At 46.2% G+C, this 10,198-nt stretch overlaps 1 protein-coding gene across 1 annotated transcript in view; it reads right to left on the bottom strand.

Moving 5' to 3' along the window:
- The window catches only part of TMC2 (transmembrane channel like 2), an 81,887-nt gene extending 75,507 nt beyond the window's left edge, over positions 1 to 6,380 (bottom strand). The window contains exons 1-2 of the mRNA XM_024743185.1: positions 6,353 to 6,380; positions 5,734 to 5,781 (exon numbers count right to left, since the gene is read on the bottom strand). The gene's annotated coding sequence lies outside the window, so the exon portion shown is untranslated. The remainder of the gene's footprint in view (positions 1 to 5,733; positions 5,782 to 6,352) is intronic.
- Positions 6,381 to 10,198: the final 3,818 nt, after the last annotated feature.

Genomic DNA, 10,198 nt, shown 5'->3' on the forward strand with positions numbered 1-10,198 from the left:
TTTTATTAACATATGTATACTTAGGACCTACTCCAGATCTACCGAATCTCTTTACTTGATAGAGTCTTGATATATTTTTCTTACATGCTTAGTATGTTTTGGTATATTATGTATATGTGTTTTAAAAATTGTTTTATACCTCAAGATATCTTTATCTGTTTAACCATCTTTATAAATCTGATATAATGTTCATTGTCTATAAAGACATGCTTAACTATTATAGACATTCTGTTCAAAACTTTTAGATTGCCTTAATTGTGTTTGTTTTGTGTGCTACAGAAACGACTCAATTTCCTTGTCAATTTCATTACCGTTATGAAATATTTCACTTTTGACAGCTATCAGTAAGAAGTTAACCACAGCCATTTTAAGTTCCTGTTACCTACAGATACTATTTGTTTTACCCCAAAGCTTCCTTGAAACCTCAGCTGTAGGCCAGAGTTTTTGTCTTCATCAAAACACTGTCTCAGAACCCTGACTGGAAGGACTCTGTCAGGTACTGTTAACAACTAGCAAAGCAGTGAAATGCTTAAGCAGGTTGGTTCTTGAATTCATGTCCTTCAACTAAAGAGACATAAGCCATCCTCAAATTACTGGAAGATTGTCCCTACTGGTGACCTCAGGCTGAGGGTTCTTAGGAGCCACCCTGAAGCAGACAGCCTTTGGATGTATACAGCTGAGCCCAAGATCCACAGAACAAGACCACAGATTGTTACTTTACGATCTGTATTCCTCTGTTTTCTATTCTTTTACCTATCCTCTATCCTCTCACTCACTTAAGGCTACTTTTAACTGTGTTACTTATAATCCCTGTTTCTAATATTGCTGTTTGCATCCTTAACCACTCCTTGGAATGACTAATTCCCAGCTACAATTCACCCATGAATTGGCGAAAAGGAGCCTTGGGAGCCAACCAGCTTCCCTTGGTCCCAGTTCCTTGTAAGAAACCAGTTGGCCAAAACCAGGTCCCTGGGTGGCCCTCAATGACTGGTATTGAATCTGGCACAGAAGCCTGCTGGCTACTACCCACAAATTGGACAGGAACTTATTACGTTGGTATACTAATACTGACTCTCAAGATTGCCTTTGACATTACCCAGGCTCCATTTTGGCCCGTTGGTTTGTCCTCTAGGAAAAAGAGATCAGCTGATAGTTTTATTGAAAAGGGAGAAAAACTGGCCCTGATTCCAGAACGGAAACCCTAACTACTCTAGGGGAATTCTGGATTTCTTTCTTCTCTCCTCAGGACTCTTCATTTTATACTTTACAAGAGGCCCAGATAGTAGGGTGAACCTTATGATTGAGAGAAAAAAGCAGTAGGACTCAGGCAATGCCATTAAGGCCGTAGAATATATCTCCTTAGAGGTTAGAACAGAGCTGCTTTAGATATAATATTGATCTCTCAAGGGTAATATGAGTTGTTTCAGGGGAAGAATATTGTACTCACATTCCTGCAGACCTCTCAGAGATCTTTAACATTACTAAAAAGATCCAGGTAGTAAATGAAGATATCATAAAACTGGGTAATATGTCTAATGACCCCATATGTAGTTCTGTGGACACCTCAGTTTGGGCATGAGATCTGTTTTCTTATTCAGTCTGGGCACTCTTGGCTCCTGGCTGAAAAGTGGGCTATATAAACTCTGGTCATAATCCTCTTAGTATTTTTCTGCATTCCCGTGTTCAGATGCGTGATCTCCAGAGTTTTGAATTCTATTACACAGCTGCTGTGCGTCAAATGATCCAGCAAAGGGTCATCCATCAAAAAGAACTGGAAAACCTGATACACAGGTTGAAAGGACCACCAGCAGAAACAAGTTTTCAGCAGACAATTGACATGCAATTATGACACCTCAAACAGCAGTGAAGATCTGAATCGATACTCTCAGATATTGATGGTTGGTCCTTCAGCTCAGGATGAAGAATGACCAGAAAGACAAACTGAGAACTGAAGCCATTTCCCCACATTCAGCCTGGACATGGAGAAGCCCAATTACACCTTAGTGTCTATATGAAGATGTTGTGCTCTGCCTCTGTCTTCATTAGCATGACTTTCTTTTTCCAGGAAACTCCTGACCAGCAAATGGCTTGATTGCTCCTTACAGAATTTTCCCAGAGACCCATCAGCTCTGCAATGGAAAGCATAACAGACTCTAATTTGCTTCCTAAGATTTTTTTCAACGCTTTGCTTCAAAATCCTGGCCCTGCTGTTTATTGTGGATTGTTATATTGTGATTCTTACCCAATCCTAATCAAGCTGTCACTTTGAAAGTCCTATCCTAAATCAAACTTTCATTTCTTAATAAATTCTGACGTACCGTCACCTCTCTGAGATATTGTCAAGACTTTGCTTGCTGTAAGCAATAAATCGGCTTTGTCTTATCAACAGGCCTGTTGGTGATATTTAGGGAGCCAGCTCTTGACAATAACTTAGATAAACGTATTTTTTTTTTTAAAGAAGGAATGAAAGGTGGACTAAAGAAAAAGAATCTTGGAACTACAGAGGGAGAGTGATGAATTATGGTTGGGATGGTTGGAAATGCTTCACCAAGAACTGATGTTTCCTCTGAGTCTTAAAGGATGAACATGAGTTTGGCAAGAGAAGAAAGGGGTTGAGATAGAGAGGGGTAGCGGTGGTAGTGAGGTGGGGGGATTCTGGGCAAAGTAAACGGGGGCTTGAAGGACTCCAGTGAAAATGCCAAGAGGTCTGGGGCATGGGTGACCAGGGCAGAGTTGAGTCTTGGGTATGGTTGGTGCTGGAGCAGGGAGCATGGAGAGAGGAAGTTGCCCAGAGAGCAGTGCATACCCTTGGGGAGCAGGGGGAAATCTGGAGGGAGAGAGTGTAATACTGGAGCATCGACCGGATGTGATCTGCATCAAAGGATGATGCTAGCAGCATTGAAGAGGCTGTTGAGGGTGGGGACAGTGGTTCCCAGTCACTGTGGGGCAGACCCCATGAGCATGTTTGCTGTGGTTGCTTCACTTGTTGTGAAGGCAAGAAGAGGCATCAAGCAAGGGTCTGACTCCACCATTAACAATCTCCATGTCTTTGGAACTTGGTTTCCAATTGCTGCGACGACTGCAGGGTCTGATGAGACACCTGGTGTAAGTACACTGAAAAGTACTGAGTGCTAGTTACAGACTCAAAGACAGGTGATCGCATGTGTGGCAGGGTAGGTTTTCTTCACCCACTCCTACCCTAATGTCTTCTCTTTCTCACCTTCTATGGGAAGAGGGTTTTGGTAAGACAGTGTAACAACAAATTATTTAAGTGTGATAGTAACTCATCCAAGTTAAGAAGCTGTTCAGTATTAGCCATGAGAGATGGGTTTGTCCTACAGATGCTCTTTCCCATGGTCTGAAAGGCTTTGGCCAGAAACAAATCTACTTCCTCCAAAGACATGGGAGCGAGTGTGAAAAAGTGTGTGCCACCACAGCTGTGATCCCAGGGAAGAGCTCTAGAACTGAGCTAGGCTCTCAGAGAGGGCAGAGGAACAGAGAGGGTGGGCAAGGGATTAAGGAGAAGGGTCTCATGGTCATCAAAGACCAGTTCCATATTGCTTGACAAGACTGAGTAAGAAAGTCAGTATACGTTTGTATCCTCTTCTGAACTGTGTATCCTCAGTCAGCTAAGAAACAGTTTTCTCTTTGGTAATGAACTGTACCAGGCATTCTTCCAAGCACCATAGATGTAACTTGGTAGTTTACATATTTTTTCCAAGCTGTAATTCCTGTTGTAATCTCATTTCCCAACTGAATGGAATTCATGTGGAATGTGGAAAGCAAGCCAGAATTTGTCTTTCAATCTTCCCCAACCTCTTTTACACAGAAAGCAAGCTGCTTTTTTAGTTTTTCTTTCATAGTCAGTTTTCAATAGACTCCACGTAATGCATAATTTAGGAGCTAGGAAGGCAGCTGTCACATTAGGAAGACTTCCGAATGCACTCATTTACACTTAAAGCCTTCCTCACGTTTATGCACCTGACTCAAGTCAGAAAATTCAGAGTGAAAAATAGGCTGAAAGGAAAATAGAGAAGCTGGAAGACACAGTGGGTCTGGATCACCCTCCAACTCTTAACAGTTAAGTATGTTCACCAAATGATACAAGAGGAGGGAGAATTCTGATCCTCCTTTTCAACTAATGGAATAAAAAATTGTAATTATTTTGAGAAACAAACTTTGCATTCTCAGACATTTTTTTCCTTCTTGTAGAACATAAGCTGAAGGTATAGGATTTAGGTCCCTCAGAGGTGACTCCACGAGAGATTTAAAATGGAAATCTTTATGTAATTGTGTTCCAGTTCATTTAACGGATTCCCATTATTGAACTTCACTGCATCCCTTGACCATTTGGGTCCCTGAAGTTAAAATTTTGACTCACTTCCTCTTTTCTATGCAGAAGGGAAGATGGCAAGGGTGGGGGAGGGGTGTGTACGTGGCATATTTCAGTAGAAAAAGGTTTGTGTTTTAGGCAAAATAACTTTCCATTTCAGTCCTGCTCAAGGACCATTCGCCCACAGGTGACCCCCACAAGGCCCACCCCTTCAGGGGTGGTGGAGGGGGAGTCAGGATGGGTGCAGATGGGACAGCAACTGGAAGACAGCAGGGAAATGGAATGTGGAGGACCAGACCCGAGCATCCTACACACAGTGTCACCAAGGGAGCTGACCCTCCTCGAGGACAGGTCCTCGTCCAGCCCCACTGAGCACCATGCACTTTCTCACACTCACTCCCAAGACTCTGGAGAGATGTGAGGACTGGATGCAGAGGCAGGTGGGGTCGGGAGGAGGGACAGTGGCCATGGGGCAGCTCTGGGGATAGGAAGGAGTGTTGAGATGCCAGTGGTGCCTCTATGGCTCCTCCCGCCTGCCCAAGAGACCTGCACATCTCGCTCTTGGGTGCCCCCCCACCCCCCGCATCATGGGGCTGCTTCACCAAGGGCTTGGGACCTTGGCAGTGGGGGAGCAGTAGATGCAAGAGGAAGGGCCGGGCAGAGGAGGCAGATGGGGTGGATCCTGGAGCCAGCTCCTCCACGTACCATGTGCCAGCATGGGGCCAGGTCTAGTCCCTCTCAGAATGAGGTAAGAGGATCTCTCCCAGCACCCCCACCCCCACCAAGAAGTCCATCACCTCCTGAGATTCTGCTTCCTCACCTATAAGCAGGGCCCTGCCTGGAATGCAAGGAGGAGAGAAGGGCACCATAACCACACGTCTCCTGACCTGAAGTGCAGGATGCCCGACCCGTTCATGTGGCTCCTGCCCTCCTGGCAGTGGACAGTCTTCCCCTGTTACTTCCGCTGGCTCTTCAGCTCCTTGTGGAGCAGGTCGCCCCCTCCAGGTGAAGCCTTCACTGGCTCACAGAGGAGCTGTGTCTACATTCCCAATGGGAAGGCGACCCACCACTGCTGGTATTTTGTGGAGGGTAAGGGTGTGCCCTCTGCAGTCAGGCGGCCTGTGTGTGAGCTCTGACTCCCCCTCCTAGCAGCTGCCTGGGACGGAGGCCCGGCCTCCCAGGCTGGTGAGTGTTCACTGCTCCCTGAGGCTCAGCTCAGCGTCACTAACTCTGGGCCTCTCCCTTGACTCCTGTGGCTGAGCAGCACCCAGCCTCCTCCCCAGTTATTGGGAGGGCTCCTTACAGTGAAAGGGAGGGAGGGAGGGAAGCAGGAGCATGGAAGAGAAGGCTGGTGGCTGGCTGGGCCTTGGGGCTCCCCAGGACACCTCACCCCATCTCACCTGTGCCGGGAGAGCTGCTCTTCGCCCGCCCTCTCGCGCCACCTCCTCCTGTAAGAGATGCAACAGGGATGACCCACTGACCTCTGGAAAGTCCCCTTCCCTGCACTGCCCCATCTCACTGTGGGGATCCTCAGAGGGTTTACAGCACCTCAGAGGGAACCAGGCTCCAGCTATCTAACTCAACAAGCTCCAGAGTTCCCAGTCCTGACATTTCTTTGACACCCTGGAAAGTCATGAGGTCAGAATATCTCCACAACCCCAGACAGACAGATAGACAGAGAAATCTGTGGAAAGGATTGCTAAGGAAAGGTGACTCTAACCAAGACAGGGGCGGCTGAAAGAGCCCCGCGGGCTCTGATGGCTTCTGTCGCTCAGTGTTAACGCAGGCACAGGACAGGTCGTTTTTAATCCCCCCAACAGCCCTGCAACGGGACCATGGCTGCCTTCATTTCATAGATGAGGCAGGGAGAGCTTGGATAACCAGACTGAGGTTGCTCAGCCAGCAAGTGGCAGGTCCTGCACTCAAACCTGTGTCCCTGTGCCTCGAAGGCGCTGTCTGCTTCCCCATCCCCTGCTGCCCAGGAAACCTGGGAGTAGGCAGAGATGAGGATAAACTCACCTTCCTCCCCAAGGCCCTTTAGCTGGCAGCTCATGGTCTGCAGGGCTCGCTTGGCGCCCAGGCTGGCTCACAAGGCTCGCTCATCCACGCACACCGTCGGCCCAGGGTGTTTTGAGGCCCTCATGGTGGCCGGCCTCCTTTCCTGGCAGCCAGTGCTCCTTGGCTTGTTTGAGATTGAATGTGGAGGTGGGTGAAGTTTGGGAGAGAGGCAGGGCAGGAGGCGGCGAGCTCCCAGCCCTTCGATCCAGCTGCACAGTCCTCCGCTCAGGCCTCCCGGCAAAGGGGCGGCGTGGCCTCACGTTTCAGGCATCACTTACACACGGAGCGGCCCTGGAGGGGCCAGAAGCTGCTGGCTCATGTCCCAGCAATGCTGCCACTTGCACTCCAGCCAGGGGAGGTGTGAGGATCATCCCAGGGTTTTTTCCTTCTATCTTGAGTCACTGGTTGGGACAGGCACCAGGGAAATTCTAGGATGTTTGTGAAAGTTATCATCAGGGCTTCTATTTAAAATACAGATTCCCAGGGCTACCACTGGACATTCACATGAGTCCGGTCCTGAATCCTGATACAGGAGTCCTGAGCCCACTTTGATGAACTGTTCCTGCTCCCACTATACCTGCTCACTCGCCAGCTCTTCCCACTGCTGCCTGGCTTCAGAAAAGGCAGATTTGGCTGCATTGAAAACCATGACCAGGCTTTCAGAGGAACGGTCTGAAAGGTAATCACAGCCCTCAGCATCCCCTGTTCTTAAGCTGGGTTCCCTGGCACTCTGAGCATCATGGATGGAATTTTGTGGGTCTGCGAACAGGAATGGGGGAAAACATTACGTCTTCATGTTTTCTAGCCTTTAACTGAAATTTAGCATTTCCCTCAAAAAATGTGTGATTTTGTCCCCAGTAGGAGTCACGGACATTTTTTCTTCTTTTTTTAATTGAAACATAGTTGATGTACAATATTACATGTTACAGGTGCACAGTACACTGATTCAAAATTTTAAAGGTTATGCTCCACTTATAGTTATTGTAAAATATTGCCTATATTCCCTGTGTTGTACAATATTTCCTTGTAGCTCATTTTATATACAGTAGTTTGTACTGCTTAATCCCCTACCCTTATATTGCCCCTCCCCACTTCCCTCTCCACACTGGTAACCACTAATTTGTTCTCTATTATCTGTGAGTCTGTTTCTTTTTCTGTTATATTCACATTTGTTGTGTTTTTTAGATTCCACATATAAGCGATATCATATATCTGACTTATATATATTTCTGTTTGACTTATTTCACTTAGCATCCCTCCAAGTCCATCCATGTTGCTGCAAATGGCAAAATTTCATTTGTTTTATGGCTGAGTAATATTCCGTTGTATATATATATACCACATCTTCTTTATCCATTCATCTGTTGTTGGACACTTAGGTTACTTTCATATCTTGGCAGTTGTAAATAATGCTGTGATGGACATTGGGGTGCATGTACCTTTTTGAATTAGTGTTTTTCGTTCTTTTTTTTGTTTGTTTGTTTTTTCTTTTTGCGGTACGCGGGCCTGTCACTGTTGTGGCCTCTCCTGTTGCGGAGCACAGGCTCCAGATGCGCAGGCTCAGCGGCCATGGCTCACGGGCCCAGCCGCTCCGCGGCATGTGGGATCTTCCCAGACCAGGACATGAACCCGCCTCTCCTGCATCGGCAGGCGGACTCTCAACCACTGCACCACCAGGGAAGCCCTGTTTTTGTTTCTTTAAGATAAATACCCAGGAGTGGAATTGCTGGGTCATATGGTAGTTTTATTTTTAGTTTTTTGAGAACCCTCCATACTGTTTTCCACAGTGGCTGCACCAATTTATATTCTCACCAACAGTGTATGAGGGTTCCCTTTTTTCCACATCCTTGCCAACGTTTGTTGTTTGTATTCTTTTGATGATACCCATTTTGACAGGTGTGAAGTGATATCTCATGGTCATTTGATTTGCATTTCCCTGAGGATTAGCGATGCTGAGCATCTTTTCATGTGCCTGTTGGCCATCTGCATGTCCTCTTTGAAAACATGTCTGTTCAGGTCTTCTGTCCATTTTTTAATCGAGTTATTTGTTTTGTTGTTGTTGTTGAGTTGTATGAGCAGTTTATATATTTTGGATATTAATCCCTTATCAGTCATATCATTTGGAAATATTTTCTCCCATTCTGTAGTTTGTCTTTTCATGTTGTTGATGGTTTCCTTTGCTGTGCAAAAGGTTTTAAGTTTAATTAGGTGCCATTTGTTTAGTTGTATTTTTTTTCTTATTTCCTCTGCTTTAAGAGACAGATCTAAAAAAATATTGCTATGATTTATGTCAGAGTGTTCTGCCTATGTTTTCCACTAGGAGTTTTATGGTTTCTGGTCTTATATTTAGATCTTTAATCCATTTTGAGTTTATTTTTGCATGTGGTGTTAAAGAAAGTTCTAATTTCATTCTTTTACATGTAGCTGTCCAGTTTTCCCAGCACCACTTTGAGAAATAAAATATTGCCTGCCATATCAATAAACAAAGGATGTCACAGTCATCAGTGATTGTAGCCCTCCAACGCTGAGCTTGTGAGTCCTGAGGGAACTCAGGAAAGAAACAAAGAATACCTGCCATCTAGCAGCCATCAGACTGCAGCCACTCCCAACAGTGAGCCTGAGGGAACTCAGGAAGAGAAAACACAGGATACTGGCCCCAGATAGCTGAGGTGCATATCAAAGGAATGATTTCAGTGAGCCCAGACTCTTGCATCTTCCCCTACATAGAAAAGCACTAAATTCCTTCACTTGAGATATCTGGTTTTCTTTAATTAACAATAATCTTTTGATGCTCAGACTACCTGACCTTTGTTGCAAAACTCCTATATATTCTGGCACACCCCCCTCCCCCACCCCGCCTCCTCAGAGCGATTTTCTCAGGGTTACTTGAGATGCTGCCTCCGGGCTTGAAGTCTTCATTATGTCTGCCGCATAAAACATAACTTTTAGTCTACGGCCATACCACCCTGAATGCATCCGATCTCGTCTGATCTTGGAAGCTAAGCAGGGTCGGGCCTGGTTAGTACTTGGATGGGAAACAGGGCAGAGAGCCAGGCTTTGTCTCCTGAGGACACTTTAAGATAACAGTCATGGCAGGAACAGAGAGGAGCTAAACCCTATTTGAGTAAAGGATCAAGAGGTCACATATTTCCCATCCTTGGGGCAAGGGAGACATTGCACATGTGCAGGAAGGCTCCTCAGGGGTTAAAAAGGAGGGGACACCATCCCAGAATAGGTGATACCAAGGCCGTCCCATAGGCCTCTGGGCTGGAATCCATCTTGGAAAAAAGTTGTGCACACATGTTGGGGAGGGTCCTAGGGCAGGGCAGGTGTGGAAACAGAAACCAGATAATTGGCCAAAGGTAAACAAAGACCAAGAAGAACTGCCCAGTATGAATGACTTAATCGCCTCTTTACTGCGCTCCTCCTCGTTAGGGAGGACGACGCCCACACCCTTTCTCTGCAGGTGTGCATCTCTGCCTTGCTTCTGTCTGAACTAAACAGTTTCTCTGTGTGCTCTCCCACTTGTGCTGTATCTCTAATAATAAACTTTATACCTGTTTTTACCTCCTTGAGAAATGCATTTTTCAGTGGGGGCAAGGGCTAGGGGAATTTTGCTTCTAGCCTCTAGCCCCTGGTGGACTAGTGGCTAGGATTCCTGGTTTTCATCCAGGCTGCCCAGGTCCAATTCCTGGGCAGGGGACTAAGATCTCACTTCAAGCCACCACTCATTGCTGTCTCTCCAAGATCACTTACACATGTTATTTATCCTTCCTGAGCCTCTGTTTCCTCATCTGGAAAATGGGG

Source organism: Neophocaena asiaeorientalis, unplaced genomic scaffold (assembly GCF_003031525.2).
Source record: "Neophocaena asiaeorientalis asiaeorientalis breed wild unplaced genomic scaffold, Neophocaena_asiaeorientalis_V1.1 scaffold82, whole genome shotgun sequence".
NCBI classification, from domain to species: Eukaryota; Metazoa; Chordata; class Mammalia; order Artiodactyla; family Phocoenidae; genus Neophocaena; species Neophocaena asiaeorientalis.